Here is a 12,511-nt window from a genome sequence, read left to right on the forward strand (position 1 = left end):
AACATAATTTATACTGTTCTCCTTAAGTATAGCAGGGAACTCAGCTTGAATCTAAATTTTGTTCACCACAGAAAGCAGGTATGTTTATGGGCTTGGGAGGTAGAATACGGGATCCTTGGGCATGTAGGGAAATATACCATTTAAAGAAACTCATTCTAGGGACTTCCCTGGTGGTCCAGGGGTAAAGAATCCACCTTCCAGTGCAGGGGACTCAGGTTCGATCCCTGGTCAGGGAACTAAGACCCCACATGCCACGGGGCAACTAAGCCCGCGTGCCACAACTACTGAGCTCGTGCACCTCAACTAGAGAGCCTGAGTGCGACAAACTACAGAGCCCATGTGCTCTGGAGCCCACGTGCCACAACTAGAGAGAGAACCCACATGCCACAATGAAAGATCCCACATGCCGCAATGAAAGATCCTGCAAGACCCCACATGCCACGGGGCAACTAAGCCTGCATGCCACAACTACTAAGCTCGCATGCCTCAATGAGAGAGAAGTCCGTGTGCCACAACTACATATCCCATGTGCCCCAACTAGAGAGAAGCCTGTGTGCCACAACAAAGAGCCCATGCCACAATGAAAGATCCCACATGCCACAACTAAGACCCGACGCAGCCAAAAAGAAAAAAAGGAAAGAAAGAAACTCATTCTAAGGGGAGAGAATTGTAAGAACAATTTGGGCACCAGGACAGTGGACAAGGTCAAAGAAGAAGGTTGGTCATCCAGATCAACTGGATTGACGATGCAGTCCCAGAATCAGGTGCCCAAAGCAAAGGAGCGAACAAAACCCACAAGAGCTGAACCACCAGGTGTCAACCGTGGCAGTTCCATTCACAGGCAACAGGACCCACTGACCATGGCTCTTGCAGCAATGGTAAACTGCGCCCTCCAGGCAGACATCAGTGCCCTCAGCTTGGGGCTTGGGCAGCTTCAGGACAAACATCGGCTCTGGCCTCATCTTTGAAAACCACCAACAGTGAACGAACCAGCTGCTATCTTGGGCGTTAACAGCGTGAAGAGACTTTCCCACAGAGGTCTAGAGGAGGAGAGGGCATGAACATGGGTGCCACGGGTGCCACAGGGCGGCCAAGGGACCTCTTTCCTGGAGCCTTCATGAGATCCCTGCCTGAGACTCCCAAGACCATCTGGAAGGAACTGGAGGGACCAGAGTTCTAACAGAGTGCTGGAGGTGGAGACTGAGCATGGGAATTTAAGGGAGTGCTCATCTTCTGCCAATTTATATTAAGATTTGTAATACTGCAGTGTGAGAAGATTAATGAAGTCTCACTTTATATGCAAAACGTGAAATAACTCATCCATAACTTTTAAAATTCAAGAATCTCTTAATCCAACAGCTTCATGCAAGTGAATTTCATATCGAGTTTACCCTATTGTCACATGGCACAGCCACCTTTATTTTTTTTTAAGGGTTTGTTTATTTAATACATCTGAAAAGAATGCACGTACAAAGAATTGAGACATGAGAAAGCACTGGTTCAACACTAATGACATCTACAAGAATTAGGATTTGGGGAAGGTGGGGAAGATTACCTAACATTTTTAAGACTTGGAAACTGCAACCAAAATAAGCTGATAAAATCCCTATTAACACTTATGAAGAGTCTTCATAAGACTCTCCCCAGGATTTTTATTAAACTAGAGAGCCTCACCTGGCTGCTCTAGGGTTCCTCATATGCAAAACAGAAATAAGGGGATTCCCCTGACCGGTCCCCATGTGGGTAAATGTTCTCCCCACCCCCACCCTACCTCACCCCACCCCCAGCTTCTTGATGAAGCAGGTCTCCATCCTCGTAACTCGTCTATGGGATGATTCACATCCTCTTTCATCTGTCTTTTAGCACCACCCCTCGGATTTCCTCTATATACCAGGTCTTCAGCTATGTTCTAGAACACTGTATCATACACTATTAAGCTGCACATCTATGCTCAGCATCTTAAGACAATGACTGACAGGGAAAAATTGTTTTTTCAATACGTACTCAATCCATTTGGTATATTTCAAAAGGTGCAATACTTTTCTTCACTTAACAGTGAAAGACGTTAGAAATAAACTTCAAAAAAAAAAATCAGCAAATGGCAAACAAATTTCCTTGAGAGTCACAGTCACATATATAGTGCATCCTAGAAAAGAGGAGGGGCAAGACAGGTTCCGCCCACTTTCATTTGGTTCATCAAATACTGGACCTACTCAAGGGTGGAGAGAAAAGGCAACTTTCAAATAGGAGTATATTATTAAATGAGGTGTTTACTATACTCCTTCCTAAGAGCACCAGGTGGGGAACACGTTTTCTAAACTAGATCTTGAAAACCACCAACAGTGAACGAACCAGCTGCTATCTTGGGCGTTAACAGCGTGAAGAGACTTTCCCACAGAGGTCTAGAGGAGGAGAGGGCATGAACATGGGTGCCACGGGTGCCACAGGGCGGCCAAGGGACCTCTTTCCTGGAGCCTTCATGAGATCCCTGCCTGAGACTCCCAAGACCATCTGGAAGGAACTGGAGGGACCAGAGTTCTAACAGAGTGCTGGAGGTGGAGACTGAGCATGGGAATTTAAGGGAGTGCTCATCTTCTGCCAATTTATATTAAGATTTGTAATACTGCAGTGTGAGAAGATTAATGAAGTCTCACTTTATATGCAAAACGTGAAATAACTCATCCATAACTTTTAAAATTCAAGAATCTCTTAATCCAACAGCTTCATGCAAGTGAATTTCATATCGAGTTTACCCTATTGTCACATGGCACAGCCACCTTTATTTTTTTTTAAGGGTTTGTTTATTTAATACATCTGAAAAGAATGCACGTACAAAGAATTGAGACATGAGAAAGCACTGGTTCAACACTAATGACATCTACAAGAATTAGGATTTGGGGAAGGTGGGGAAGATTACCTAACATTTTTAAGACTTGGAAACTGCAACCAACGTAAGTGTTAACAGGGATTTTATCAGCTTATGAAGTCTTCCTAAGACTCTCCCCAGGATTGTTATTAAACTAGAGAGCCTCACCTGGCTACTCTAGGGTTCCTCATATGCAAAACAGAAATGCGGGGGTCATATGCAAAACAGAAATGCGGGGATTCCCCTGACCGGTCCCCATGTGGGTAAATGTTCTCCCCACCCCCACCCTACCTCACCCCACCCCCAGCTTCTTGATGAAGCAGGTCTCCATCCTCGTAACTCGTCTATGGGATGATTCACATCCTCTTTCATCTGTCTTTTAGCACCACCCCTCGGATTTCCTCTATATACCAGGTCTTCAGCTATGTTCTAGAACACTGTATCATACACTATTAAGCTGCACATCTATGCTCAGCATCTTAAGACAATGACTGACAGGGAAAAATTGTTTTTTCAATACGTACTCAATCCATTTGGTATATTTCAAAAGGTGCAATACTTTTCTTCACTTAACAGTGAAAGACGTTAGAAATAAACTTCAAAAAAAAAAATCAGCAAATGGCAAACAAATTTCCTTGAGAGTCACAGTCACATATATAGTGCATCCTAGAAAAGAGGAGGGGCAAGACAGGTTCCGCCCACTTTCATTTGGTTCATCAAATACTGGACCTACTCAAGGGTGGAGAGAAAAGGCAACTTTCAAATAGGAGTATATTATTAAATGAGGTGTTTACTATACTCCTTCCTAAGAGCACCAGGTGGGGAACACGTTTTCTAAACTAGATCTGGGAAGTGACATGGAATCAATCCATCCTCCTCCCCTTAAGGGCTGTCCAATGGTTAATGGATTAAAAAAACATGACTCAATAAAAAACAAACCCCACACACACTCCCCCGCCCAAAAAAAGGAAAAAAAACCAACTAGATGTTCCATATTACTCGCCAAAGTGGAACCCGGGAACAGCTTCAACAACCCAGATCAGTCTGTTACAGAGTCATCACAAGCATGCCTTGCTTTTAAACAAAAAATAATAATTTTTTTGAAACAACAAAACAAAAACTACTACTGATCACTTTTCGGACAATACACAATTACTCAAAATTAACTAGTATTGAGAGGGAGAAGGGGGCCATAGCTAGGGCCTTGTCTCACACGAGTGCATGTGGGTAGGTGCAGGGCATTTGTCGTTATTGCAAAAATGATTTTTAATTTTTAATCTTTGGTTTGATTTAAACATTGCTTTTAGTATGACGTGGACACCAGCTGTGCAGAAAGGGCTCTGGAGAGACGTTCATAGCAGCACACACCTGTGGCTCTTCTTCAGTTCTGGAGGCTCCAGGGCAGCCAATGTTTCTTCGTCAAAATACATTCTTTAGGCCTTTCTGTGCAAGTGCAGAACACTCCACATACTTGACAGCCTTCAGGTCACAGGCCAGTTTTTCAGCAGTCTCCGGGGTGATAGGCTTCTGTTTATTCCTACCAAGTTTCTCAATAGTAGAGGGGTCATCTCTGAGATCAATTTGGGTCCCAACAAACAAGAAAGGGGTATTTGGACAGTGGTGAGTTATCTCAGGCACCCACTTTTCTTAACATTTTCGAATGAGGATGGAGAGACCACTAAAAAACAGACTAGAAATAAATCTGTTTGTGGACAACTCAGCAGTCGTAATCTGTCATAATCCTCTTGCCCTGAAGTATCAAAAAGTCCAAGAGTACGAGGCTCTCCACCAATCACAATTGTGACTGCATAGTTGTCAAAAACAGTCGGTACATATGGACACTGCAGGTCTAACTCTTTATACTCCACGATTACTAAAATAATTCCAAAGCCTTTTAGAAAAAAAACAAACGGAACTTGCTGTAAGAGACTGCTTATCTCAATGACTGCATTTATCTTTGCCGTAAAAAAGCAAAACCAAAAATCCGTTATAACACTCAGTCTCTTGACTTCAGAAGACTGTCTTTACAAAAGGCTCAGGAACTGCTTATGGCCATGGGTGACTTCTGAGTGGGTGGACAGAATTAAGCCCACAGAGAGATGAAAAAAATCTGTTTGTATCATCTTTAATTTCTTTCATCAGTGTCTTATAGGTTTCTGCATGCAGGTCTTTTGTGTCCCTTGGTACGTTTATTCCTAGGCATTTTATTCTTTTTGTTGCAAATATCACTCATGATATACTATAAGCAATGTTTAAATTAAAGATTAAAAATTAAAATTCATTTTTGCAATGACAAATGCCCTGCACCTACCCACATGCACTCGTGAGACAAGGCCCGAGCTATGGCCCCCTTCCCCTGCTCAACACTAGTTAATTTTGAGTAATTGTGTATTGTCCGAAAAGTGATCAGGACTAGTTTTTGTTTTGTTGTTTCAAAAAAATTATTATTTTTTGTTTAAAAGCAAGGCATGCTTGTGATGACTCTGTAACAGACTGATCTGGGTTGTTGAAGCTGTTCCCGGGTTCCACTTTGGCGAGTAATATGGAACATCTAGTTGTTTTTTTTTCCTTTTTTTAGGCGGGGGAGTGTGTGTGGGGTTTGTTTTTTATTGAGTCATGTTTTTTTAATCCATTAACCATTGGACAGCCCTTAAGGGGAGGAGGATGGATTGATTCCATGTCACTTCCTAGATCTAGTTTAGAAAACTTGTTCCCCACCTGGTGCTCCTAGGAAGGAGTATAGTAAATGCCTCATTTAATAATAACTCCGTGCACCACAACTACTGAGCCTGCGTTCTAGAGCCCGCGTGCCTAGAGCCCGTGCTCCGCAACAGGAGAAGCCACCGCAATGAGAAGCCCGTGCACCGCGACGAAGAGTAGCCCCCGCTCTCCACAGCTAGAGACAAGCCCACGTGCAGCACTGAAGACCCAACGCAGCCAAAAAAAATAAATAAATTAAATAATAATAATACTAATGGGCTCTGGTTCCACTCAAGCTGGAGTAAGGACACTCCACACCATCTAAGACAGGATGAAAAGAACACAGCCATTTTGGAAAAGGACTAGGGAATGGCCTGGCCAAAACAGGCCTTGCAAGCTAAAGAACAAAGGCCCTGGGGGCCTGAGCCCCAGAGACAGAAAACCAGGCTCCCGGGAATAAAAAATTAACTTTGTCTCTGTTGCACTAGCAAGTATACCTAGTTGCCATAAGACAAGAAGCTCAACTATAAATTTTAACCTTATCTATTCCTGTGCTTTCTTGCAGAAAATTCTGAGGCACTCCTTTCCTCTCCCAAAAGCGCTCCCTATTCCCGATAGCCACTGTGGAGCTATCTACTGCTGATCAAGAAGTTTGACGACTTCTCAAAACTATCAGTTATAATGAGACAAACCCTTCCTCTTGTTATAAAAGCAACTCGCCCCTTCTACTCCCGGAGCTGGCACTTTTTTTCCTGCCTTCTCCCTTGTGCACAAACTCTCTCTTTTAATAAAAAGCTCTGCTTGCCTAACAGTCTTGTGGAAGCGATATTCATTTATATCTATGGTAATGCTGTCCAAGAATCTAGAAAGGGTCCGGTAACACATCTCTCCCTCTGATTGTAACAAAAAGCCCTAGACAAGATCCATAAAGCAACTACCAGAAGACTCCGCAAGGTGGACAAATTAGTTTCCTTTTGCTGCTTAAACAAATTATCACAAATTTAGTGGTTTAAAACAACACAGATATATTCTCTTACGGTTCTAGAGGTCAGAAACGTAAAATGAGTCTGCAAGGCTGTGTTCCTTCCAGAGGCTCTAGAGAATCTTCTGTTTCCTTGTCTCCAGCTTCCAGAGGCTGCCTGCATTCCTTGACTCACAGCACCCCGAAAACTGCTCCAGTTACCACACCTCCGCTAGCTCTGATTCTCTTGCCTGTTTCTTATAAGGGCCCTTGTGATTTCATTGGCCCACCCAGAATATCCAGGTTAATCTCATCGCAAACTCATTAAGTTAATTAAGTTTGCAAAATCCCTTTTGCCAGGTAAGGTAATATATTCACAGGTGCCAGGAATTTGAATATTGACATCTTTTTGTGTGGGGAGGCATTATTCTGCCTGCTACAGTGAATGAAGAGCAGCAAGATTGGGTAAGGAACCCAGGTCTTAAATGATGACCTGGAAGAGAGTTCCTAGGTTTTCTTCTCTCTGTATATCCCAGCTCAAGCTCTGGGGTAGCCCGCAACTCAGGAGAGAGGGAGAGGGCACAGACACAGGGAGCTCTAGGAAAAGCCTGCTTTCTCCAGCCATGGGTGAAGTGGGCGGGGGTGGGGGGCAGTGTATGGTGGGGCCGTCCTGCAGGACAGAGCACTTGGGACTTTTCCTACTCTATGTCAGGGGAGAACCAGCCATGAAGCAGCATCAGGAAATCTCCAAATTTCTAAACATAAATGCTTTTTTTAGGAGTCCAGGATCAAATCAATCCAAAATAACACCGATACATAAGAGAACACCATTGAGTCCTATAGCAATGGTCTTAGAGGACCAGCATAAATTGTTGGGATATCAGGGGTGGATAAAAATCGAGTTCTAAGAAGGCTCTTGGGAAATTAAAAACAAGAAAGAAAAGGAAAGACTCTTCAGGCTGAAAACAAGGATCAATCATGGAAAATGCAGAACAATATCACTCATGAATTTCAGATACAGGCAGAAAATGAATATTTAACAATTATACAGAAGACAAAATAGAATTAGGCAGTAGCTGAATAAGATGCTGAAAACAGAACCCCTAGTCAGCTAAAGCCTTGCCCATTTCCTTAGAATTTTTCAAGAAAAATTTTCAAGTAACCAACAACTGCACAATTTCAGCCTCCTTTTGAAACAGGAGGGAAGGGGGCAGGGCACAACCCTTAAAGAATGACATAGCCGTTGAGGATACGACATAACTGATTAGAACTAACTAGGTCCAAGATGGTGAAAGATTCGACTTCCAGTGGACCTTGAGCCTCATTATACGCTCATTGTAATACATTAGCTAAAAGACACACCCACAGCTGCCATGACAGTTCCAAGGCCAACCATAAAAGGGCAAAAAGTGGGCAGTGGCCCAATTCCTTGAAGCCCCACCCCCTCTCCAAAATGGTTGGAATAATCCTTAGCCTTAATCATTAGCCTATGAAATTACCCAGCCCCCCAAAACTAACCACCCCATATTTTGGAGCCTCTCGCTTTCTGAGATGGCCCACACTGTCTGTGGAATGTGTTTCTCCCAGGGCCACTCTTGCCTTTTGAGACAGACCACATTCTATGGAGTGTGTATCTCTCTAAATAAATCTACTTACCTATCACTTTGCCCCTCGCTGAATTCCTTCTACGCTGAAACATAAAGAACCTGAGCTTCATTAAGTCCTGAGACCAGATGTGTGATTTCAATTAAAAGACAGTGGGTTCAAGACCCAGCCTGGGTTTTGGCTGCATTCAAGTCCCATCCAAGTTGTGCGGTTTCACTTTCACGGTCATAAATCAAACCAGAGAACATTCCAAAAACCACTTAAACCAGTTATCTGTTCCAGGAAGGAGTAACACTTAACTGACTCAAAAGGAAATTTTAAAGGCATTTTGGAAGGTCAAGATATGACTTCAAACAATACAAATGTGAAGGAATGATGTTCATTTGATGGAAATATTATTTCAGTATGAAAAGTCCAACTTAGAAAAAATAGCCCCCCAAAGTTAACTAGCAGGACACTGGTTGTTCCCTAAGAATAAATAAGCTAAAATAGAGGTTTACTATTATACTTTCTATTGGCATGTCACTTTGCAATCTCCTGCCAAATCTGGCTGCGATTTTGTTTCACACATTGTTAAAAAAAAAAAAACTGATCCTCCCAAACCCTTGGTAATTTCTCCAAAACAGTGTTCTCATCACTGGCTCCACATTAGGACTTTACTAGGAGTTTTAAAAAAGACCCAGGCCCAGGCCAATCCTAGGCCAATTGAGTAAGAACTTGTTGAGGGCTGAGCTGAGGCACTAGCATTTACCATATCACCTCAGGTGATTCTAATGTGTAGCCTGGGTTGCGATCCACTGCCACAAAGGAGCCCCACTCCACCTGTGTGACTAGAGCCAACTCACGTCTTGCTTCAATTAAAATATACTGAAAAGTAACCCTGTCATCCCTTCCCCCCAAAATACCATATTTAGATTTTCCCCTTGCATTCTCATGGCTGCTTCATTTTAGATAAAGGCAACAAGAAAAATATTTCCCCAAAATAGTTCCCTTTCACAGTTTTGCAGTTTCTGGTTTGGGCACTGTCTTCACTAAATAAAAATGGATTTGGGGGCTTCCCTGGTGGTGCAGTGGTTGAGAATCTGCCTGCCGATGCAGGGGACACGGGTTCGTGCCCCGTCTGGGAAGATCCCACATGCCGCGGAGCGGCTGGGCCCGTGAGCCATGGCCACTGAGCCTGTGCGTCCGGAGCCTGTGCTCCGCAACTGGAGAGGCCACAACAGTGAGAGGCCCGCATAGTAAAAAAGTAAAAAAAAAAAAAAAAAAAAGTGGATTTGGGACTTCCCTGGCAGTCCAGTGGTTAAGACTCCAAGCTTCCACTGCAGGGCTATGGCCAAAGAAAAGAAAAAAGGATATGTCTTTGGCAAGAGAAAGGAGAGTGTTGATTAGCTCCCCTTCACTTACCTTCTATGTCCATCTCCAAAGATCCTCTGCCTCATGTAAGGATGCAAGCCTGTTGGTGTTTCCAGAATCATTTCTGTAGGGAAACCCAAGTAATAAGTAGGGGCTGCATCTGTCATCTTACTCTGCTAGACGAGAATCTCACTGAAACATAAAAGAAAAATAACTGCTCGTGTTGATAACGCCTTTTGATCATTCCCACTCATTGGGAGTCTTGCTATTTGAAAGTAGTCTCTTTCCTCTCTAAGCATCAAGGTGGTGGTTGCAGGGGGAGTGGAGGATGTTAGATGTCCATGCACCTTCTTTATTGACTGTTGAAAAATTCTGGATGAACTTGTAAACCTGATTCACCCAGAAACTATGAAGATAATTTGATTCAAATCCCAAACTAATCCCCTGTGTCTTTGCTACATGATGAAATCAAAAGCTGGAAAGAGGCATCTGTAAAAGAGACAGTGGTGCATAACATATTCAAAAGTTACACATGACTGTCTGTTAAGTTATATTAAATTGATTAATCTAATTTTATTATTTTTAATAATTTTTAGTGGAGTATAGTTGATTTACAATGTTGTGTTAATTTCAGGTGTACAGCAAAGCAAATCAGTTATACATATACATATATCCACTCTTTTTTAGATTCTTTTAGATTCTTTTCCCATATAGGTCATTACAGAGTATTGAGTAAAGTTCCTTGTGCTATAATTAGATCCTTATTAGTTATCTATTTTATACATGGGATTTATCAATCCCAACCTCCCAATTTATCCCTCCCCCCACTGATTAATCTAATTTTTAATACTTTTCCTTCAACCTAATCATGAATCAGAGGTTTTCAGTAATTCTCAGAGCAAGAAGAATTACCATATTCAAAACGACATACTTGAAATGTTGGAAATGTTTAGACTATTAAGGGATTAACTAAATGAGCACTATTTGCTTGTTAAATTGCATAATGTAAAATGGATATTACTTTCAAATATTCAAATAAAAGACATAAAATGCTGAACATAATTACAGTCAAGTTCTGATATCTATATTCATGGCAAAGAAAAGGTGACCTGAATAAATGGAAAGTTAGAACATGTTTCTGGAAGGGAAGACAAGTGTCAATTCTTCTAAAAATAAAATACAAACGCCATTCCAATCAGCATGAAAATCAGAATTTTTAAAGGGTAAAATGATTTTAAAGCTTATATAGAAGAATAAATGTAACAAAATAAAACCAAGGAAAAATAAAAGAAAAATTCTGAGGGGAGTAATTTATCTTCCCAGATATTAAGACTTACTGTAAAACCTGCTGTATAGTATCTGCATAGGAAGAGACAAACTCAGTAGAACAAAGAATGCAGAATTCAGAAACAGATTCAAGTAAATACAGAAACTTAATTTACAAGGGTGGTATTTCAATTTATTTTTAAATGAGTTGTATTACGTTAAATGGTTTTCCATCTGAAAATAAACACCATAGCTCTACCTCCTACTATATTTTTTTAAATTCCAGATGAAGATTACAGTTTTAATTGTAAAAATAAAACAATAAAAATATTAGAAGAAAAGTTAAGACAGTAAATGGATAACCTTAGAATGTGAGTGTCATCCCTAAGCAAGACTCTAGTCCCAATAAAAGCTACATTACATCTTACCTGGATTACAGCAATAAACTCTTAACTACTCTGTTTGCATTCACTCAAGTTCCTCTATAATACATTCCCCAAGCAGGGTGATCTTTGGAAAACAAAATCTGTACAGCTGGACGTGGTTGGACTTCTTGTAGCTATGTCCTCCTTTTTCATCCTTAAAGTTGTTTATATGTGCTTTTTCTCTTTTTTTGTTTTCTTGACTCAACTTTTTGTCTTTGTTGAGTTTTTAAAATTGTGTCTGTTTTCTATTTCATTTATTGTTATTATTTCTTTCTTTATCCTTTTTTAAGAAAAGGTTTTATTGCTATATTTGGACACAACACATATTTATAAGCTTTTCTTCTTTTCCAATGTAAACATTTAAGTCTATAAATTTCCCTTACAGTACCACTTAACCTGCAAGTTTTGATATGCAGTATTGTCATTATTAAATTTCCATCATGATTTCTTTTCTTACTCATGATCATTTAGACGTGTGTTTGTTAATTTCCAAACATATGGCATTTTCAAGATAGTTCTTTTTTTGAAAAATATTTCTTTATTTGGCTGCGCCAGGTGTTAGTTGCGGCACATGGTATCTTTAGTTGTGGCGTGCGGGATCTTTTTTAGTTGCAGCATGTGGCATCTTTAGTTGCGGCATGCAGAGTCTTAGTTGCAGCATGCAAGCGGGATCTAGTTCCCTGACCAGGGATCAAACCCAGGCCCCCTGCATTGGGAGCTGAGAGTCTTAACCACTGGACCACCAGGGAAGTCCCCTCAAGATAGTTCTTACTGAAGTGTTACATAAGTACCAGAAGTACAGAAATCATAAGTACACACTTCATTGAACTTCCACAAAGTGAATTTACCCATGTACTCATTCTCAGAATAAGATAAAGAATATTATTAGTATGCCCACTCCAAGTCATCACCTTCCCCGAAGGTAACTAATCATCCTTACTTCTATTACCATCAGTTAGTTCTGTCCATTAGGGGATTTTATATATATATTAAAAAATACAGAATGTTCTTTTTTGTATCTAGTATCTTTCATTCTTCCCCATAGTTGTGAGATTCATCCATTTTGTTGCAAGTATATATAACTTTTGATGGACATTTGGGCTATTTTCAGTGTTTGATTCTGATGAATAATGCTATTACTGACATTTTGTAGGAATTTCTTTTGGGAATGGAATTGTGTGTTATAGCTATGCCTATGTTCAGCTTTAGTAGAGACTACCAATTTTCCAGTGTGGTTGTACTGAGATACATGACCATCAGTAGAGAATAAGAGTTTTTGGTACTCCACATCATTGCCAACACTTAGCACAATCAGTTTTCCTAGTGCTAGGATTT

General features: G+C 41.0%; 1 pseudogene; it reads right to left on the reverse strand.

Moving 5' to 3' along the window:
• Positions 1-4,155: 4,155 nt before the first annotated feature.
• LOC102977983 (cell division control protein 42 homolog) lies at positions 4,156-9,549 on the reverse strand (annotated as a pseudogene).
• Between the last annotated feature and the right edge of the window lie 2,962 nt (positions 9,550-12,511).

The sequence above is a fragment of the Physeter macrocephalus genome, chromosome 21, assembly GCF_002837175.3.
Source record: "Physeter macrocephalus isolate SW-GA chromosome 21, ASM283717v5, whole genome shotgun sequence".
Classification (NCBI taxonomy): Eukaryota; Metazoa; Chordata; class Mammalia; order Artiodactyla; family Physeteridae; genus Physeter; species Physeter macrocephalus.